The sequence below is a fragment of the Anabrus simplex genome, chromosome 9, assembly GCF_040414725.1.
Source record: "Anabrus simplex isolate iqAnaSimp1 chromosome 9, ASM4041472v1, whole genome shotgun sequence".
Taxonomy (NCBI): domain Eukaryota; kingdom Metazoa; phylum Arthropoda; class Insecta; order Orthoptera; family Tettigoniidae; genus Anabrus; species Anabrus simplex.
In genome coordinates, this window is record NC_090273.1 from 9,264,552 (window position 1) to 9,287,211 (window position 22,660).

The 22,660-nt window shown below is 42.2% G+C and overlaps 1 protein-coding gene across 1 annotated transcript in view; it reads left to right on the forward strand.

Annotated features, from left to right (window-relative positions):
- LOC136880810 (WD repeat-containing protein on Y chromosome) overlaps window positions 1-22,660 on the forward strand; it is a 231,280-nt gene that overhangs the window by 13,234 nt on the left and 195,386 nt on the right. The gene's annotated exons all lie outside the window — the stretch shown is intronic.

Below are 22,660 nucleotides of genomic sequence, written 5' to 3' on the forward strand. Positions count from 1 at the left end.
GGAAAGCACGGTGTTAGTGTTAGAGCTCAGAACTACCGCTGTTGTCGGACATTCTGAATGTAAACTGAACCAGTTTCTTTAACATTTGCTATTATGCCATAACCAGGCAATGTAGATAATGGTTTAGACGAAGCCTGTCACCTAATCTTGAATACGAACTTGAAAAGAGCTTACAAGAATGGAGAGCACCATTTCAAAATCAACACAACGACGAATTGTTTTGCTCCAACTTACGAGAGTTTATCCGGTTCTTGACCAAAGCTGTTCATCTACTTCTCGGCCCTAAATAGGCACACCCTGCAGTAGACCTTTATGAGGCTCGGGGATAAAGCGAACCTTCAATAGCCAAAAGAACTAGGAAGATTCCACTAATCCAGAAATATCTTCCAAGAGAAGTAAAGAAAAGGGTCGTGAATACCACAGTTCTCTCACTGTGGGAAGGTTTTGTTTTGTTTTGTTTTGTTAGCTGTGTTAAATGACAAGAATGTGTAAGTGAATATAAACAAAATATAGAACCATTTCTCCTCACAGTTTTAACTGTGAACGTCTAATCTATCCATATGTACGTGAAGTTCGGCAGGTATATTTGATGTCACGGAAAGTACAACTGTCACTAGCACTGACACGGTTCCAGGATCAGATCATATTCTTATAAGAGCAGACGGGGATGAGGTAATTGCACTTATTGCATCCACCATGCTAACAACGTCTGTTGTCCCAGAATGTTTGAAAATAGCTAGAAATGTGTTGGTATACCTCCGACCTCTCTACTGCGAGCTGTTCTCTTCTTCGAAGAATTATACAACGTGTTCTTGATACACCTGTACGAACATTGGTAGGTTTCTGTAAACATCAGGGCAGGTTCACCTGTTCTCCTGGTACTCAGATTAACATCTCTATACTAGAATCAGTATTTTATTCATTCAAATCAAATCAGAGAGGAATGATGCTGTTCTGGTATTCCTAGACATTTGAGAACAGGATAAAAGCACATGGAGAAGACGCTATCTTTTGTATTCATAAAGACTATTCACCGTTATAATGGCGCAGCAGTGTGAAAATACTAGATAAGGAGAGTTTAACGAACAGAAAGCCAATAATTAAAAGACGGGGAGTAATACAAGGTTCTCCACTCTCTCCGGTTGTCTACTGATCACATTCTGCAAGAACTTTCTTCATAACGACATTTAGCGCAATACGTTCGCAACGTTCGTGGAGTGCAGTCGCTTTCGTGACTCATCCATAGCCTGGTGTTTCCGTCGTACAGCTTTCAGTGTTCGTGTAGGATATTTATCGTTCTTGAGCAGCAGGTAACATTATCAACTGGACTATGAATGATCCGCCCGATACGGGGCAGATTATTAATTCTGCCCTACAGACTTGTTACGCAGATCCAGCTACAACACCTTTACGAATAAATCCTCTTGATTTTCAAGCAGATCTTCAAGATCAACAGCAACACGCCCTCCCAGTGGAGCAACATCACACTTTACGTACTCGACATCATGAAGAGAGCAACGTCAGCACCGGCAACTTATCAGGATCAAGTACAGGTACACATAGTCATAATAGTTTTAATATAAAGTACAATTTAGACCCTAAAACTAAGCGGTTTCGTGCCGATCCCAACTTACATATGGAACATTCAGCAGATATGGATACTGAGAATGAAAATGACACTTCCGACACAACTAATGACACAAATGCATCAAACCAACTTTATGTTAATACCCCATTAGCTGCCCCGTCATCTTCTACTGCGGGTACACCGTCGTCATCCCGTCTCAGTCAAAATAATAGGTACAATAATACTGATAACGGACCGTTCCTTGTTGTTGTTGAAAGGACTAAGGATAATATAGGGAACTTACATCCGATGTCAATAGGACGATTGATCTTTAGGGAAAATATAATTCCCCGTCAACAAGTTCTGGACATTAAACCTTCTGGTAAGAATAGACTTCGTATCGAGATCTTATCCGGAATAGCAGCAAACAAGCTAGTTGAAGGAAACTTTTTGAAGGAAGGAAAAACACCTTGATGTCTATATTCCAAGCAGTGTTGTGCACAGGCTCGGGATTATCAGAAATGTAGACACGACATTTAGTGAAGATGAAATTCTAAAAGAAATCCAGAGTGCTATTTCCATTTCCCAAGTGAAACGATTTACAAAGAAGCTTCCCAATGGAGACACGCGACAAATTCCAGTCTGCCTCATAACATTTCGTGCCCAACATCTACCTCAACATATTTATATCCTAAGAACACGATGCGAAGTTCAACCTTACATCTTTCCAGTGATGCAATGTCACCGATGTTTAAGATATAACCATTCATTATCTCAATGCAGAGGACAGCAACGCTGCAGCAGGTGTGCGGGACCCCATGACGTAAGAACTTGTACTGACACTGCACCACCGACATGCATGTATTGCCACTGTCCACACTTAGCCACGGATAGGGAGTGTCCCGAGTACAAGAAATGGTCCGAAATCAAATACCTTATGGCTCAGAATAATGTATCTCAAGAAGTAGCAATCAAAATGTAACATAACAGAAATTACTCTACTGCTGTAATGGCCCCGTCTTTCAATTGGCAAAGCAGGGAAGAATTCCCTCCTCTCTCACAATCAGCGGTCCCGTCTCCAGCGGACTTTCAGCCACATCTCCCACGCACGGATATCTCGCCGGCTAACATGCAGCCTCGGTATCCAGAACAGGTTTCTCAGCAAGTAAACAACTTGAACAACACGTCGTTAATCTCATAGCACCATCAACAACAAATAATGCCTCCTCAAATACAACAAACGCCGATGAAAGTGCATCCTCGCATACCACAGCAATTGCACCGGCCCCAGAGACGTCCTCCCCCATCTACACCACAACCAAATTATCCATCGATTAAACAACGTCAGTATATTCCCCATATTTGCCTGTAACACCAACTTCCCACAACCCCTATCCCCCCCAACCACATAACATCATGACAACCGCCTCCAAAAATTATGAGCATTTGATCGGAAAGATATTTAACCTTATCATGCTCCTCCTTACTCAAGCTCAATCTACAACACCCGAGGCCTTTAACCCGGCTATAATACATAACATGATCGCAAGTATATTTACTTCAGATAATGAATAAAATTCTCCAATGGAACGCACGTTCCGTACTTGCAAATAAAGAGACGTTACGAAGAGTTTTATACACTGAAGATATTGATTTCGCCACCTTGAGTGAAACCTGGCTTAAGTACGATTCTAGTCTAACCATTCCTGGCTATCATACCATCCGACAGGACCGAGAAGACGGTTATGGAGGGGTAGCAATATTAATAAAGAATACAATTCCATACGTAGAAGCAGTTATTGATCACTCGCAGATTGCAAGTTTTCAGGCCGTTGCCGCAAGAGTTCGCATTAACAACCAAGATATTACATTGGTTTCATATAGCCCACCACGAACAGAAATTCAGCTTCAAGAATGGTATCGGCTTACGCAACAGATAGAGCCACCTTTTCTCTATTGTGGTGATTATAACGCACATGGGGTTGGGGGATAAATGATACATATGGTGATGCTGTCTTACAAACAGTAGATGAGTTCAATTTATTTGTGTTAAACGATGGATCGGCTACCCTGTTACCAGTTCCGGGACAACGTCTCTCCGCTGTCGACCTAACCATTTGTTCTTCTAAAATCTCATCTGATTTTCATTGGAAAATCTTGCCGTATCCAATGGGTTCTAACCATTATGCTATCATCATTTCGCCTGTTTTACCATTTCGTCCTTCACCGGTCAAACCCACCATTAAATGGAACGTTCAAATCGCTGACTGGGTCAAATACAGAAAGGTGATAGACGCATATACATACTTTATGTTACATGAAAAAACCACGCTTGATAAATACAACGCCTTCGTACACACCATTCATTTAGCTGCCGCCATATCCATTCCTGAACAAAAACAAACCAACATCTCAAAAAGATTCCCTGTTCCATGGTGGAATTCCGAATACAGTCGACAGATAGCTAAGAAAAATCAGGCCCTCAGCAAGTTAAAGCGAGCAACTACAATGGAAAATTTCCTCAATTACAAGAATATAGATGCGGCAGTCAAACGTTTTCTGTAAAGGGTAAAGAAGAATAGCTGGCGATCTTATTGTGAAAAACTGACCAAGGATACACCTCTATCGCAAATATGGTCGATGGTAAACAAAATGAAGAAAACAACGCCAACCCCTAAAGCACTTAAATGTTGGGCAGAAGAGTTTTCAGATCTTATTGCTCCACCTACGACCTCACTTCCTCCAAAACAGCGTCCACCGTTCGAACTTTCCCGTCCTACGCAAGATATTCTCACATTACCTTTCACGCTGCATGAATTAGAACAAGTTTTAAAAACTACTGCTAACTCTGCGCCTGGATATGACCAAATACATTATTGCATGCTTTCTCACTTATCTCGCAATGCCAAGGAAATATTTCTCTTACTTTTCACATATATTTGGAATGAAACCAATTTTCCTGACGACTGGACGACGCAGATTATTGTCCCAATTTTAAAACGAAGCTGCTTCTTACAGAACGGCTGTTGAAACTTTGAATGGAGTGGTGGTTAGAGTTTCACAATTTATTGCCTCGATCTCAATATGGGTTCCGGAAAAGTCGCTCTACTTACGACCATCTTAGCATTCTGACTACGGACATTGAACATATATTTCTAAACCATGGTTACCTTACCGCCATATTTCTCGATATATCTGGGGCATATAACAGCGTTAGTATACAAGTACTTTCTGAAAAGCTAAATGCTATACGTGCGAGGTATATACACTGACTGACAGAGCAAATGCAACACCAAGAAGGAGTGGTTCGAAAGGAATGAAAGTTGGGGAAAAAACAGAGACGGCACGGACGAATAATTGATGTTTATTTCAAACCGATATGCAGGTTACATAATGCGCACGGCATCGACCCAGTAGGATGTAGGACCACCGCGAGCGGCGATGCACGCAGAAACACGTCGAGGTACAGAGTCAATAAGAGTGCGGATGGTGTCCTGAGGGATGGTTCTCCATTCTCTGTCAACCATTTGCCACAGTTGGTCGTCCGTACGAGGCTGGGGCAGAGTTTACAAACGGCGTCCAATGAGATCCCACACGTGTTCGATTGGTGAGAGATCCGGAGAGTACGCTGGCCACGGAAGCATCTGTACACCTCGTAGAGCCTGTTGGGAGATGCGAGCAGTGTGTGGGCGGGCATTATCCTGCTGAAACAGAGCATTGGGCAGCCCCTGAAGGTACGGGAGTGCCACCGGCCGCAGCACATGCTGCACGTAGCGGTGGGCATTTAACGTGCCTTGAATACACACTAGAGGTGACGTGGAATCATACGCAATAGCGCCCCAAACCATGATGCCGCGTTGTCTAGCGGTAGGGCACTCCACAGTTACTGCCGGATTTGACCTTTCTCCACGCCGACGCCACACTCGTCTGCGGTGACTATCACTGACAGAACAGAAGCGTGACTCATCGGAGAACACGACGTTCCGCCATTCCCTCATCCAAGTCGCTCTAGCCCGGCACTATGCCAGGCGTGCACGTCTATGCTGTGGAGTCAATGGTAGTCTTCTGAGCGGACGCCGGGAGTGCAGGCCTCCTTCAACCAATCGACGGGAAATTGTTCTGGTCGATATTGGAACAGCCAGGGTGTCTTGCACATGCTGAAGAATGGCGGTTGACGTGGCGTGCGGGGCTGCCACCGCTTGGCGGCGGATGCGCCGATCCTCGCGTGCTGACGTCACTCGGGCTGCGCCTCGACCCCTCACACGTGCCACATGTCCCTGCGCCAACCATCTTCGCCACAGGCGCTGCACCGTGGACACCTATGGGTATCGGCTGCGATTTGACGAAGCGACCAACCTGCCCTTCTCAGCCCGATCACCATACCCCTCGTAAAGTCGTCTGTCTGCTGGAAATGCCTCCGTTGACGGCGGCCTGGCATTCTTAGCTATACACGTGTCCTGTGGCACACGACAACACGTTCTACAATGACTGTCGGCTGAGAAATCACGGTACGAAGTGGGCCATTCGCCAACGCCGTGTCCCATTTATCGTTCGCTACGTGCGCAGCACAGCGGCGCATTTCACATCATGAGCATACCTCAGTGATGTCAGTCTACCCTGCAATTGGCATAAAGTTCTGACCACTCCTTCTTGGTGTTGCATTTGCTCTGTCAGTCAGTGTATAATTTATTTTTCCTGCGGACAATGGATATTCGAACCCAAGATAACACCTTGTATGGGCCCAGACTAGTAACAAAAGGACTCCCTCAGAGTGCTGTACTGAGTCCTTTACTGTATGCCATCTACACTGCAGATCTCGATCACATGTTTAGACAAACAGTCAAAGTTCTTCAGTATGCAGATGGCGTATGTATCTACGCATCATCGCAGTCTCCTTGGTTAACATGTTTATGGCTAGATGACGCTGCAAGGAAACTCCACACCTAAACCCCGTGGCACTATAGCCCTTGAAGGGCCTTGGCCTGCCAAGCGACCGCTGCTCAGCCCGAAGGCCTGCAGATTACGAGGTGACGTGTGGTCAGCACGACGGATCCTCTCGGCCGTTATTCTTGGCTTTCTAGACCGGGGCCGCTATCTCACCGTCAGATAGCTCCTCAATTCTAATCACGTAGGCTGAGTGGACCTCGAACCAGCCCTCAGGTCCAGGTAAAAATCCCTGACCTGGCCGGGAATCGATCCCGGGGCCTCCGGGTAAGAGACAGGCACGCTACCCCTACACCACGGGGCCGGCAAACTCCACACCTGGACATTTCAAACAGGTCTTAATTTATCCCCAACAAAATCCTCTATTATTGTCTTCACTCGAAAACAACTCCACTCAATATCACCATCTGTACACCTTTGGCCATATTCCTTCCCCTTACGGACTTCAGCCAACCTACTAGGCTTATACCTCGATAGTAAACTTACATGGAGAACCCACGTCGAGTACCTGGCAACTAAAGTGGGCCGAACGTTAAACATAATCCGAGCATTATGTCGAGTATGGTGGAGAGCTGACCCATCTGTCCTATTACTATTATATAGATCGTTAATCCGATCTGTACTAGATTATGGCTGCATCTTTTTCGGCAACGCACCGCAGTATGTTCTTCGAAAACTGGATGTCCTACAGTTCCGCGCACTCAGAATATGTGTCGGAGCCATGAATTCCAGTCCTACTAACGCCCTACTGGTAGAGGCTAAAGAAATGTCCCTTCAGATAAGACGTGATCTGCTTGCCAACAACTTTCTTCTGCAACGCTCGTCCATAACTAGCCACCCTATAAGATCTAAACTGCGCTACCTCCTTCCACTGTGTGACAGAGGAATAAACAGAAGAATACGGACACCTTTATTGGTCAAAAGTATCAAGAAATTGCAGCACATCATACCCCTTACTCTTCAAGATACATCGCTTCCAGTATTTCGACAGAGGTATGAACTTTAAGTATTTCAACCATCCACATTTCATCTTCCAGATTTTATAATCTGCAATACGAATATCAACGAAAAAGTAACAAATTTCATCAATGCATATTGGGGCAGTTATTCTCAAATATACACAGGTTGGTCTAAGACCGAAGAAGGAGTCTGTCATGCGTACTACTGCCCTGTACTGAACACTTGAAAAGTGTTCTCTCTCCCTAACAAAGTTTCATCCAATTGTCGAAAGCAGCACTCAAGACCAAAAGGTCGATGGGCTAAATTCGTTCAAAGGATCTGGGCTGCGCCCACATATTCGTTGAGGCATGTGGTCTGTCTATCTTTTGTTTTCTCGTCAGTCCAGCGATCAGACGCACGTAGGCGAATCCTCGCTCCCGGGATGGGCTACCTTGGGATAAGCACTGTTGGTTTCAGTTCCACCTTACGTTTAATGTTCGTTTGTATTTTCACATAGGAGTTTGCCCAGATTCACGACTCAATTACTCAGATGCCTTAACTTTAATTTAATATTGTATTTGTGGTTCCTGTTAGCCTCAAGGTTGCATTGTGTTAAGATATCGTTAGTTAACCTATTGACCTAAAAACAAAGCTCTCGACGAACTACATCTAATTTGTATTCTGGAAATAGCGTGACTGATGTTCCGAGTTTTCTTTGTAATGTTTATTTTGGAAAATAATAATGTATGCGAGGATCTTCAAAAGGCCGAAGTATTCAGTCAGCAGTACGTAAAGATTGTTGGTTACAAGGACAATGTCCAGATAGAGGAGGAGACTAATACTAAAGAAGTATGATAAAAGTGACATTTACAGTAAGATACAAAAGTTGAAAACTAGAAAAGCGGTTGAAATTGATAAGTTTCTGGGGATATAGTAAAGACAATGGGTTGGGATATGGTACCATATTTGAAGTACTTATTTGATTATTGTTTGCATGAAGGAGCTATACCAAATGCACGAAGAGTTGCTATAGTACCCCTGTGTATAAAGGAAGGGGTGATAGACATAAAGCTGAAAATTACAGGTCACTAAGTTTGACATGCATTGTATGTAAGCTTTGGGAAGGCATTTTTTTCTGATTATATTAGACATGTTTTCGAAATTAATAACTGGTTTGATAGAAGGCAGTTCGGTTTTAGGAAAGGCTATTCCACTGAAGTATGATGATAAGGAAGGTCAAAACTCATGTTGTAAGTTTCACAAATAAGAAAAGTCCTCTCAGTTTTAATAACTGGAATGATGGGGTGAAAGTTGCTTTTGGGAATCATTGTAAGTACCTAGGTGTTAATATAAAGAAAGATCTTCATTGGGGTGATGACATAAATATGATTGCAAATAAAGGGTACAGATCTCTGCACATGGTTATGAGGGTATTTAGGGGTTGTTGTTAAGGATGTAAAGGAGAGGGCGTATAAGTCTCTGGTAAGACCCCAAGTAGAGTATGGTTTCAGTGTATGGGACCCTCACCAGGATTACTTGATTCGAGAACTGGAAAAAATCCAAGGAAAAGCAGTTCGATTTGTTGTGGGTGAATTCCGACAAAAGAGTAGCGATACAAAAATGTTGCAAAGTTTGGGGTGGAAAGACTTGGGAGAAAGGAAACGAGGTGCTCGACTAAGTGGTATGTTCCGAGCTGTCAGTGGAAAGATGGCGTGGAATGACATCAGTAGACGTATATGTTTGAGTGGTGTCTTTAAAAGTAGGAAAGATCACAATATGAAGGTAAAGTTGAATACAAGAGGACAAATTGGGGCAAATATTCGTTTATAGGAAGGGGAGTTAGGGTTTGGAATAACTTACCAAGGGAGATGTTCAATAAATTTCCAATTTCTTTGCGATCATTTAAGGAAAGGCTAGGAAAACAACAGATAGGGAATTTGCCATCTGGGTGACTGCCCTAAATGCAGATCAGTAGTGATTGATTGATTGATTGATTAAATCTGTAGGAAATATAGCTCTCCAGTAGTCCGAACAGTATAAGAAGTCATCTCCAGAGATTTCAGTGCGGCAAAATAGATGTGGACTACACTCCGTTAAAAGCATGATTGGGAGAGTAAAGTGAAGGTCTCTGTTCAGAGCAGTTTGCTCCTTGATGGCTAATAATAGAGGACGAGTTTTAATGAGGTCATTTTTCCAAGAGTTTATTTTCAAGGCAACGTTCGCCAAGGTGCATTAAAACTTGAACAAAACAATTTCGAGAATGAACGTTAATAATACGGCTGCACGAGGTTATAAGCTACTGGGATTGTCAGCGAGTGTAAACAGACCTCGACAGTGTTGTGAGATTGACAGCAGGTTGTAAGTTTCACCAAGTGTTATCTTCATCGGGGTAGTAAATAGCGGGTATTTAGTGTAAAGGAGACGGTGTATCAGTCTCTGGTAAGACCCCAATTAGAGCACGGTTCCAATGTATGGACCCCTCACCAGGATTATTCGATTCGAAAACTGGAAAATATCGAAAGGAAACCAGCATGATCTGTTCTGTGGTGATTTCTGACCAAAGAGTAGTGTTACGAAAACGTTTCAAATGTTGTGCTGGGAAGACTTGGGAGTAAAGACAGGGGCTGTCCTTGTCTGATGGAGCTTTAAAAGATAAAGCTGCAATTCAATGCGATAAATTGGGACAAATATCCATTTATAGGAAGAGGAATTACTGATTACAATACATTTCCAAGTTTTTTGAAATACTAGGTTAATAGCTCCCACGTGGGTGACAACACTCTGATAGGGTCACATGTGGGCTTGGACCTGTTTTATCGCCGGGTGCCTTTCCTGTCGTCCGCCCTACGTGAAGCGACATGCTCTCTATTGGGTATTTCTCTGGTGGTTGCTAGTTGGTACATGTGAATACGAAGCACAAACACCCAGTCCCCGAGAAATAGGAATTAACCACGTGCGGCCCGGCCAGGATTAGAACCTGGAGTCCTTTGAACCGAAGGCAAGTGCGTTGACGATTCAGTGAAGGAGCCGGGCCGTGTCCTCGTCCCGTGCACCACATATCAGCAGTACCGGTTCTCACAGCTTTTTCTTCCGCCATATTCCTTGACTTTCACACAGGACGATATCATCCACAAACATCATATTTCATTTCGTGACACATTAAAATGAATTAAAAGTCTGCAATCGGTCTCCCTATAGATTTCCGGGTTTTCTGCCATCCGTTGGAGTTATCCTAAACGGAGCAAATGAAATTTGTTTGTTTGAGTTTGCTGTATTCTATTTTTAGCGAGACAAAGGTGGTGTAGCAGAGAATAGTAAAGGAGGGTCTCGTGTCCTAAAATGTGATGTCTCAAAGGTATAACAACGCTTTGAGTATGGTGATACCCGACACGGGCACTGAATTACAAAAGAGGTTCGAGCCCACAGAGCTTGGTGCACTATCAGAGAATCATCACAGAGATTGAAACACGGGGGACGCAGAGGCGCAGTAACAAGTTGGAGGTCGGCAATTCGAGCCCATTGTCTAATTTAATGCACGATGTGATGTTCTAGTTAGGTTTTTGGAGGTTTATTGACGACATTAGCAAATGTGTACGTGCTTTGCTACGATTTTTTTAGATCGTATACGGATTTCTACATAAATTACTTTACACGCCGTAATTGAGATTTCATTAAATTGATTGAAGTGCAGACCTCCACTTCGAGATTCACTACTCCTAAACGGTACATCATATTAACAAACGGTTTACACCATTCCACGCCCCATTTATCCTTCTACATATTTAGTTCTTAAATACTTTCTCGTATATCCAACATTTATGGGTTAAATTGACTTCGAAACTTTGAATAGGGTGAAATTTGAGTACATTTTTAACGCTTTGCATTATTTTTTTTGCATACTTACGTATAAGCTATGATCATGAAATTTAGTCCACATATGGCCCCTAATAGTGTCAATGTGTGCACCAAACTTGATGACTCTCTATTTCCTGTGAGTGTGTCAAACAATGAAATCTATGTGTAAAAATCACCAAATTTACGAACAATCCAGAAGTACAGCAAATCTAACGTATAAGGGAGATAGATACGACAAAATGTCATAGGACCAAAGTTGTAGATCACTCCAAATTGAATGGAGATTGTGCCATCCGTTTTGTGATACGACTTACCGTTTAGCCAACAAATAGCTCAAAAGGAATGTCTGCACAGTCATTACAATTGCCTCGATATCTCGATATTTTGGGGGGTAGAAAGTGAAATTTTGAACATCTTGGAATATTTCCGTCTGTTAAAGGCTAAAAGCTATAATTTCGCTATATTTCAATTTTCTAGCTCGTCTACCAGATTATGGCGCCATCTTGATTTTGGGGGAAGGGGGATAAAAATGAGAAAATTCACGAATTTTTTAAAGCCCACGAAACCCATAGGTTGTCGCTGTGGATAAATTATACGACTGCGTTCTTATGCTGAGCCCGAAATTTGAAGCCCCCCCCAGAACGTGCTCCCTCCGGGAATTTTGAGAATTTTCGATTTTTCTAGGGATGCTGGGGTCATCAACTTCTCCGGTACCAAATTTCAAATTTCTGAGATTATGGTAAGTGCCTCATTAATTCACGTCTATTTTCATTTTTATACCTTTATATATAGATCGCCTCAGATCGGCTTGCTTTTGTGGTATAAATGTGGAAAGCACGACCATTAGCACATCCGAAGCGTTGTCAAACTCTGACGCCTCTCAACGCCCAAACCATGAATATCGAGATATCAATTTGCCTCCACGTACGACACTAAGCGCTCAGTCTGTATGTCAAATGCTAGGAAGTGGGTCACAAACCTATGAGCTTGCATTCAGAAAAGAGTGGTTTCGAACCCCAGGGTCGACAGCTCTGAAAATGGTTTCCTCTTTTTAATACCAGGCAAATGCTGGGGATGTGCCTTAATCAAGGCCCCAATGCTTCCTTCCCACTGCTATCCCATCGTCGCCACAAGACCTATCTGTGTCGGAGTGACGTGAGCGAATAATGGCGAGTGGCCTGGGGCAGGTCATTCGAGCTGCTCGTCTGTGATGAAGACGGCACACACCTAGCCCCAAGCCATCAGAAATATCCAATGAATGTAAAAATCCATGACCCGGCCGGGAGTCGAACCCGGAATCCTCTGGACGCTAACCCTTTAGCCATGGAGCAGGACAGCAGCAGATATAAATGTAACCATTAAAACATTTGTAAGACAGTAAAGTCCTCAAGTCGCACGCTTTGCGTATTGGAGCTCTTTCTTTGTGTGGGCATGAGTAAAGGTGTGAATACGAGAAAACAGGTAAAACCCTCTTCAGCGCTGATGACGAGATCGCGGCATGCAGGGACCCGTTAACACGTTACACTCGGTATTACCCGATGATACGTTTGTTCGGTGTATTCTCAATGAAGCGTTAAATTCCCTTTCCTCAGAGAGATTGCTTCTCTGCTAGCCAACCTTTCTCTTTGTGAACGTTACTTTTCGTAAAGAAAACTAAACCATTCCTCTTTGCTCTTTCTTATTTATGTTTAATTTTGGTAAAGGTATTTTATTACCATCTATTTAGAAATAAGCAAGTCTACTTTTCGAAATAAGAATTTTAAAAATGTTTGGGGAAGGAGCAACAAATTACAGAGCAGACAATTTTTAACATATTCCCAGCAATTTATATGACAAAATTTAAATCACTCTAGCAGGTTACACGCGTGTGTGGGACATTTTCAAACAACTGTTTTAGTTGGAGAGGCACAGGTAAGGTGAGATTTGATTTACTCAAGATCGACTCCAATCCTCAGGCCTAATACTACTCTCGATCGTTAAAAGATGGCGAATCGAGTAGCCGGACGTGATGGAAATGTGGTTTTGTTTTGGTTTGTTGTTATCGTATCAAAGTTGGCGATAAATGTTAGTTTATTTGTAGAATATAAGTGTGCGAGTGTATTTATATGAGTCAGTGGACACTTTGGATTTATAATCATGCGCAGTAATGTGAGAATGGTGTTTATTTTGATCGTGTTGTGAACCAGGTTTAAGTCTAACTATGGCAATGCCTCTCATACAACTATTCTTAAGTTTTCTACGGAATAAAACATTAAGAGATAAATGGATTAGGAATATACATTGTGATTATTTTGAAGTCGACGTTAAAACTGTAGTGTGCATATATTATTTTGAGAATAAGTCTCAGGTTAGGGAAGACTTTTCTCTAATTCCAAACGATGAACCTATTCGTGTTCCTCAAAAAATATTTAGATAGAATATAATTGATATTGTGATATTCCGTCCGTGTCTATGTGCTTTAAAGAGTCGAGTGATTTATATGTGAGCGTATTTTACAATAATCTGTGTTTGCCTGCGGAAATGTTTGGCTGGATTTTGGAGTATAATAAAACTTGTAAGTGTGACAGATGGACCACTCTGTATACTATTACACGGAAGAAATAGTGACTTGGAGGGCTTATCTGCGTTTGTAACGCAGGGTTTTTCACTACCAATACCTTCCGATTCATTCTGTGGTTATCTCTTATCAAACAGACTACACCAAACTGAAGCTCGCCCATGTGGTTAGATATCAGTCTTTAGAGTCAATAGAGATTTTGCACCCATTTTCTTTAATGAGTAAAAACCTATTATAACTAAGGTTACCTTCATTGTGTGAAGTGTTGCTATGCCATATGTCAACATTATGTTATCATTACCAGGGCCGTTCATTGGCTTAACATAATCATTTCTGGTGTACTTGGACTGAATGGCTCAGACGATTAAGGCGATGGCCTTCTGATTCCAAGTTGGCAGGTTCGATCCTGGCTCAGGCCGATTGTATTTGAAGGTGCTCAAATACATCAGCCTCCTGTCGGTAGATTTACTGGCACGTAAAAGAACCACTACAGGAGTAAATTCCGGCACTTCGGTGTCTCCGAAAATCGTTAAAAAAAAGTCGTTAGTGGGACGTAAAGCCAATAACATTTTTTTATTTCGGGTGTTCTTCCCTTTCATTGGGTGCTGAATATAACCTAAGGAATTGCCCACGACTTCAAAACTAAGGCAACACATTGTTCCATGAGAGCGAATGCATTGAGGAATCTCGCGACTTAATTTATTTTGAAACACTCAAAATAAATATAATTTTAACACTTTTGTAATGTATTTTTATCTATCCAGCGAAGTGAAACATAAGAGAAAACGTCATTTGATAAAATGAAAGTTCTAAATAATGAGCTTGTTGTTGTCTCGTCTGGTAGAATATATGTGATTCTGGTTGATTATATGTGGTGCGCACTTGTTGATGAAGCGTTTTCGTACGCGAAAAAGTGATTTTCCCTTTGATGTTGCATTTGTCATGTTAAATTACCGCCATTGACGTGGTATTTTCCCGTTAGCCAATCGCAGCAATACGGCCGCCATGTTTTTATCTTACGGTCTGAGGATTGGAGTCGGTCCTGGCATCTGCTGGACAACCACAGCAACACAAACGCACTGTGCGAGAGCCGTACAATGCGGTAAAAGCGCACGAGATATCTTTAAGTTAATGCGGATCTGGTGGGAAAAGGTTATGTAACCAAGAATGCAACAACAGCCAACTGTAGTCGAATACCAAGTGTACGAAGGCATTAGAATTTGCGGCCCAGACCAGCTACAGATACAACTTTCATCACCGCCAAGAGTAATGCCCGATACTGAAGTGGCTATATGTCTTTTCACGAGAGTTTAATCCTGATGTAAACAACGTATGTCCACGCCTCCGCCAAAGAAAGAGTTGTGATTCGCTGAGCGTGTACTACTGACCTCCACCCCGTCAAAGTCTCGTGCTCGGACGTACAGGGCTGCGCATCACATACGACAGCAGTGCGAAGATCTGAACTTCTGAATAAACGACTAAACCTGGATTCTGTTCACTTAGTTTATTGAACACATTCACGATGAACTGCCTATGGTTACTTCTGAGCGAGTTTCCTCTTTTGTGCTTCACAACACGCGATGGTCCTACCTCTTGCTCCATTTCTCTCACTATGAATACTTACACTGACTGCTGCTAAAAGATGCAACACCTCATCTCTACGCTCTACAGCTTGGGACTTTCCCTCACTACGAGAAGACTTCCTGTATTACACCACGCCTTGTGCCTTCATTTCTCGTTATTTAATCACTATTTTATTAAAACAAAACCATATATATACCGGTATATATGACAACCATTTGGTTACGTACTCTTCCAAACTCTCTAAATGTAATAAACTAAAATAAAATAAACTTAATGCGACATCCTACTTTTCATCGAGCTCCAGTCGAGTGAGTGCGACGGGTGTTTCTCTAATCAACCACAGTGGGTCACTTTAATATTCGGACAACACAGATAATGGCATGTTTCCTGAGATAATTCGTTCGTAAACAAATGTGTATACAACAAACATACGTCCAACAATTCGTGAGTATTTAGCGCAAGTATCACAACAAGATTAAATGTCAGGCGAATTGGTGAAGTGTTCTGATAGTGATAGAAAAGGAAATAATTAGATACTACACATCATTTTAATATTCGGACACGTCATCGTTACTCCATTTGCACGTGACTACCTGACCCAATTGCGGCAAGGGAGAAACGTAAGGAGTAGGATACGTATCCCTGAACTTCACTGCAGTGAGCAGCGCTGTACAGAACGACAGGGATTAGTCTCTACGTACTGTGGGGTGCAAAGGCAGAAACACAACGTTTGAACAGCGCCAACTGGTTATTTTCCACAATGGAAAGGGACGCAGTTGCAGAGATATTGCGCGAATGTTGTGTATGTGTAAGAGTACTGTCAATGGCATTGTACGGCGGTTTAAAGAAGAGGACAGGTTTGCGTCTATACCGCAAACGGTTCAACCGAAAACGCTAACTGATCGTGAAGAAAGACTTCTCTTAAGAAAAATAGGAAACTATCCTAAAATGAGTGCGCCACAACTTGCACGGGAGTTAGAAGAGGAAGCTGGCAAATCACTGCACCCTGAAACTGTGCGCAGGACTCTTCGAAAGGCCGGATTTAACGGGAGGGTGTCGAGGAAAAAGCCATTCATCAGTGAAGTGAACCGAAGGAAAAGATTGCAGTTTGCCTTGCAGTATGTACACAAGGACACAGAATGGTGGAAACATGTGTTATTTTGTGATGGGAGCAAATTTAATATTTATGGATCGGATGGGAGGAGAATGGTTTGGCGCAAACCAAATGACGAATTAAAACCGACACATTTGCAACCAACTGTCAAACATGGAGGTGGGAATGCAATGGTATGGGCGTGCTTTTCGTCTGCTGGAGTAGGTGAAGTGTCGTTTATTGAACATACAATGGACCACAAACAGTATCTAGCCATCCTGAAGCAGAATTTACACCAAAGTGCTACAAAGCTTGGGATCAGGGACACATTTAATTTCTATCAAGATAATGATCTCAAGCATAAAGCGTGCAATGTCCGAATGTGGCTATTGTTCAACTGCCCAAAGGTGCTTGAAACTCCACCCCAGAGCCCGGATCTTAATCCCATTGAGAATTTATGGACTGAACTTGACAAGAGAGCGAGGAAGTCAAAAATAACGTCTAAGAAAGAACTGCAACGAAGACTCATACGAGAATGGGCTAATATTAGCCCTAAGGGCGTGGAAAAGTTAGTTTGTTCTATGCCACAACGACTGAAAGCCGTCATAAAACAACGCGGCAATGCCACCAATTACTAGATTGATTTGAGTTCCATGTTACGCTACAATTTCGGTCATAATTATCCTTGTGTCCAAATATTAAAGTGGTTTTGTTATGTGATAAGGTGACGACTGATTTTTTATCTACAAGTCATTTTTGTTCTGATACACTTGGATTATTATGTAATCATATTGGAAACATTGGTGTTTTGCATTGTCAAACTTTCCTTTCTGTATGCTCAAGAATATACAAATATAATGTTCAGTTTGTCACATGCCATCCGGTGTCCGAATATTAAAGTGATTCACTGTACGTTCATGTCCACGTGCTCCGCCTATTTGTTTACATCAGCATTAAACTCTCGTGAAAAGCGGTGTATAAATACACGCTGTGTTGAGGATCTACCCTGAATCAAATCCTTCGCGTTGCTTCTTCTACCTATATCAGTGATTGCACAGTAATATCCCAAGTTGTGGCTTACGAATACAACACCATGGTCCAAATGTTGGGTCCGTAAGAGCCGCATGTTTCTCTCTCTCGCCTTCGTTCTAGTTGAAGTGTTTGTTGCAACATTTTCTACAAAGTGTAACAACAATCACAGGGCAGCCAGTACGGAGAAGAAGACGGTAACCCCCACCTGCGGATCTACACCGAACACCGTACTCATTACATTCAGATCTGTTAGAATTCCAGGTGGAGCAAGGGGACACGGACAACTGTTGCTTGGCCAAGCAATGCAAACAAAGTCCAAAAGTAAATGGATAAGATTGCAGGAAAGAATAAAGGCGGTAACGTTTACCTACAAAGAAGAGAACAGGATATCCGATCACCCTGGGAAATGTTTCTCCTTATGATGTACGTTGCTTGATAATTTATTGTTTTTCATAAACTTGGAATGAAGTATATTCGTTTCCTGCAATGATTTCGGACAAATGTTTCACTGGGAAAATGAGCAATTAAGAACAAATTCCTTGGACATAATTAACGAGAGAAAAATGTTTTGGGTAAGTTGGTACTGGGAGGATTAATTTTCGGAAAAGTATTGTGGAATGTCTATTGCCACCAGTGTGGAAACTAACAACTTTGTGTGCATTCACCTATGAGCAACAAGTAATTTGAGAGTTGGGAAAATCATCTTCACTTCGATACTTCGATATGTTAAGAGGACTTGTCAGGAATGTGCAATACTATGCACGTCCGTCGGAGGGGCGTGGTTTATCTCGCAATCTTTATCTCTGTCTGATAAACGATCAGATAAACTTCAGATGAGTCTGTTTACTTTGTGACTGCAGAAATACCATTGTTATCTGCCTTAACCTTCGACGACCGGCAAGGTCGGTATTCCGAAAGATTTAACATTACTGTCAACTGAGAAGACCTGCACCACGTGACACCCGCAAGCAGTACCTCACAAGGTGTGTGTTTATAGGTAATAATAAGTGTCGTTACTCATGTAATTTGTTAAGGAAGGCATAGATCTATAATATCACATACAGCATGCAAGGCCTGTTCAAAAATTAATAAGTCCTTGAAAATGACACGCAAATGCGAAGTCTTAGTGGTTTCCAGTAGATGACACCGTATCCTTCCTGAGTAACTAGCCATTAGGCGCGCAATCGCCCAGCAGCTGTTTGTTTGCGAGTGTGTTGAGTTCGTGTTGTCTGAATGTTATGAGCAGCGAATCAACATGTGCATCAAACCGGAGGAATTGTTTCCCGACAGACGCAGTCGTGTGGAGTAAATTGCAACATTATAGGCGTGCCCCTTCCCATGTAATGATTAAAAAGAGGAATAAAGGAGATAGTAATTAAAATAGTCAAGTCTACGCTCATCACACAGTTCTATATTGAAGAGCTTCTAACGTTTGTTTACAATTTGTTTTACGTCACATCGTAGGTCTTTTCGCGAGTATGCGATAGGAAAGGCTTAAGAGTGGAAAGTAAGTGGCTGTGGCCTTAATTAAGGTACAGCCCCAGCATTTGCCTGGAGTGAACATGATAAACCACGGAAAACCATTTTCAGGGCTGCCGACAGTGGGGCTTGAACTCTATATCCCGGATGCAAGCTCACAACTGCGCGCCTCTAACCGCACGGCCTGCTCTCTCGGTGCTTGTAATGTTATGAAGTAGCTTGTCTCTCAAACAATATTCCTAAAATTGGATAGGATTTAGGTCTTCGACAATGAACTGAGTCAACAATAAATGTTTCATGGTATCCACTGTGCTTTCCTTTCACACTGGTAAGCATATTACGAACTAAGTGACGCTTCAGTGGCAATGAAATAGCTCGCCCACTTTCCATTTCACAGAAATGTTAACACTTTTCTTAACTCCGGAGGGGCCGCGTTCACTCCTGGAATTTGAGAGGTCACGCTGGGTCTCTTAGGTGAAGTTGTTTCAAAAGATTAGAACACTCCCCTCCCCCACCTCAAACTGGGGAGCGATGCATTTTACAATTCAACTTATTAACTATTACAATGTATAGTAATCTCCGCCGGGCCGAGTGGCTCAGACGGCCCCCAACTTGGCAGGTTCGATCCTGGTCAGTCCTGTGGTATTTGAAGGTGTTTAAATGCGTCAGCCTCGTGTCGGTAAATTTATTGACACACAAAGAACTCATGAGGGACATAATTCTGGCAACTCGGCGTCTGCAAAAACCGTCAACAGTAGTTTGTGGGACGTGGAAACAATAATAGTATTATTATTATTAACAATCTAATTTCCAAATTGCAGTTTGTTTTTCCTTTGAAAGTTTATTTATGTTGTCATAGACGATAACAGAGTTATATAGTCTGGGCCTAAGTTCACTTAAGTCTTCGTACGGTTACAACATACTACTCCCTATCTATATGAATAGGCGATTGCACTGATTTCATGATTGAATTATGAAAGTTTTCTCTCCCAGTTACGGATAGCCACCAACTAAGGAGAGAGCATTCCAAATGACGTATCTTTTGTTTCATTTTTATTGTTTGTACGGAATAATTCTAATTTTCGCTGATTTAGAAGAAGTATATTTTACAGATTGCAAAATTAACAGAAAAGTTTAGTTCAGTAAGTGCATACTCAGTAAAGCGTTAACTTATTAACTACTTCTAATACTGTAATTATTATAGCAACATTTGTAATAACAAACTAGTATGCCATACACTAGTTCCCCATATGCCTACTCATTCGAATTTCCCTGCACGCACGTCCCACAAGCTGAAACTTGCAGAAGTGCTGCACTATTGCTGTGCCAGGCCCTAGATAGCCGTAAAATGGGCTCATTTCGGCCACTTTATCGTATATTTTACAAATTTAAACGTGAAATATTCCTTCTAATTTTCTAAAATTACATATAATTTCTACCGGGTGAGTTGGCCGTGTGTTTAGGGTCGCACAGCTTTGAGCTTGCATCCCGGAGATAGTGGATTCGAACCCCACTGTACGCAGCCCTGAAGATGGTTTTGTGTGTTTCTCATTTTCACATCAGGCAAATGCTGGAGCTGTACCTTAATGAAGGCTTCCGGCGCTTCCTTCCCACTCCTAGGCCTTTCCTATCCCATCGTCTCCTTAACACCTATATATATGTATAATTTCTGCCATGTTTGTTCTTCATTCTTAAGAAAGAACATAATTATTATTCAGTAATAAATTATGATTATCGGAAGAGTGAGCAGAGTTACCCTATGTTTTGGAATAACTTCGGCCACCATATAAATAACTCAAGAAACGAAGTCTTCTTCGATTTAACGTTATTTCGGCCAATGTGAATGTTTTTAAAAACCTGCAGAACGCCCAGCATCAGCAATCGGCAAACAAATTAAAACGTTTCGTACTGAAACAGGTATAGTTATCAAATGTACAGGATATTTCCAAACAATTTATATTTTCCACGAAGATGACACAATTTTAGCTACCGTAAGCACACAAGCATTGTACATGTTGTATTGCATAACGGTACCAAATATAATAAATCATACTCTCCTGAATTTGAATTTATGGAAAGGAAAGAATGTCGACAATAGAAAAAGTCGTGTATAAACTGTCCTTATAAAACACTGTCTTGTAAATTAGAAAATATCTGGGCCGTCAATCAAGTTGTTAAATGTGTATCGTCCACGTCAATTGATATTCGTCTATGCAGCAACAGAGTGTGTCTACAAGCAAACCACGGAAAACATTCTCAGGACAGACGACGGTGGGTCTCTCCGTCTCCCGAATGCAAAGGCGTAGAGCCGTGGCCACCCCTCCTCTGCTCGGTTGGTAGGTCGGACCATGGACCAGCCGTGGTCACTTGTAGATCGAGCCCCACACTGCTAGGGTACCCACCAGAGATTTTGGTTCATTAGTGAGTGCGTACTAGAGAGAGCGCATTTGTGAGGGTTGTTTGAGAAATGTACGTTATTCACGATAACCCGAGCGCACAATTCTTCAATGAACAGATGCAATACCAGCAACGCAGCAAGATCTAAAAAAGAATGACAGGTACAAGAGACTTAGCTCGAACGAACCCGTTCAAAACTGGTCTCCCTAGAAACTATAAGCAGTAAATCAGGTAAGAAAAGCGAGCCTATAGTTTTTCTAGGTGGACCTCGAACCGCACAGCTGTTCAAGAGTGGCTAATGCTCCTACCTCAGTTCTGCCGTGTAATCCTTTCATTCCAACTTGTTGGTTAGCGAAGTTACTTCGTGTAAGGAAAAAGTGTTCTGCTGAGAAAAGGGAGAGTACAAAAGTAGCCACCGCAGTCTATCGGAGTCTGTAGACACGAGGACGTCCACCATGACAGATCGCTGTTCGTTCGTGAATTTTTGACGAACTCTAAGACAATTGTGTTTTCCCATCCACCATACTCACGGGATCTACCTCCGGCAGACACTTTTTTTCTATTCCCCAATCTAACGATCACTTGAAGAGATCAAACTGAAATCTCAGACGGAACTGCGCGCGATCCACCAAGCTGCCCGTTTATTTATATTATGCATGTATTATAATTTCCAGTGCAATCTGTAGTTCCATAAGTGAAGAAGCGTTGGGAGCGTTGTATTAATAAAGGAGAAGAGAAGAGAAGAGAAGAGAAGAGAAGAGAAGAGAAGAGAAGAGAAACATCTTCAACCGCACAAGATTACTAATAACCAAAAGCGGTCTAATAGAACAGTGGTATTCCCAAAGGGAATAACAGACTATTAACTATTACTGTTACAGAAGTAGGATATGTGCCTCTCCCTCCATCTTATCATATATCACATCATTCATTTAATCTCATTAATTCCTCTGATGAGGTTGACGCCAGGAAGGGCATCCCGTCGTAAAAACTCGATACGAACATTCATCTCACTTCATACACGACCACGTAGATAAACGGGACAAGGTTTGAACATAGATAATATAAATAAATAAAATATAAAAGGCATGACAGAACATAATAATTTGAATATCGAGGAATCAAAATGAGCTTTATTCCTTGGAGAGATTAAGGTGAAGCAGTGGCGTATACTGAGGGCTACCAAGGATATCGGTGAAGCCCAAACCTCAGTTGA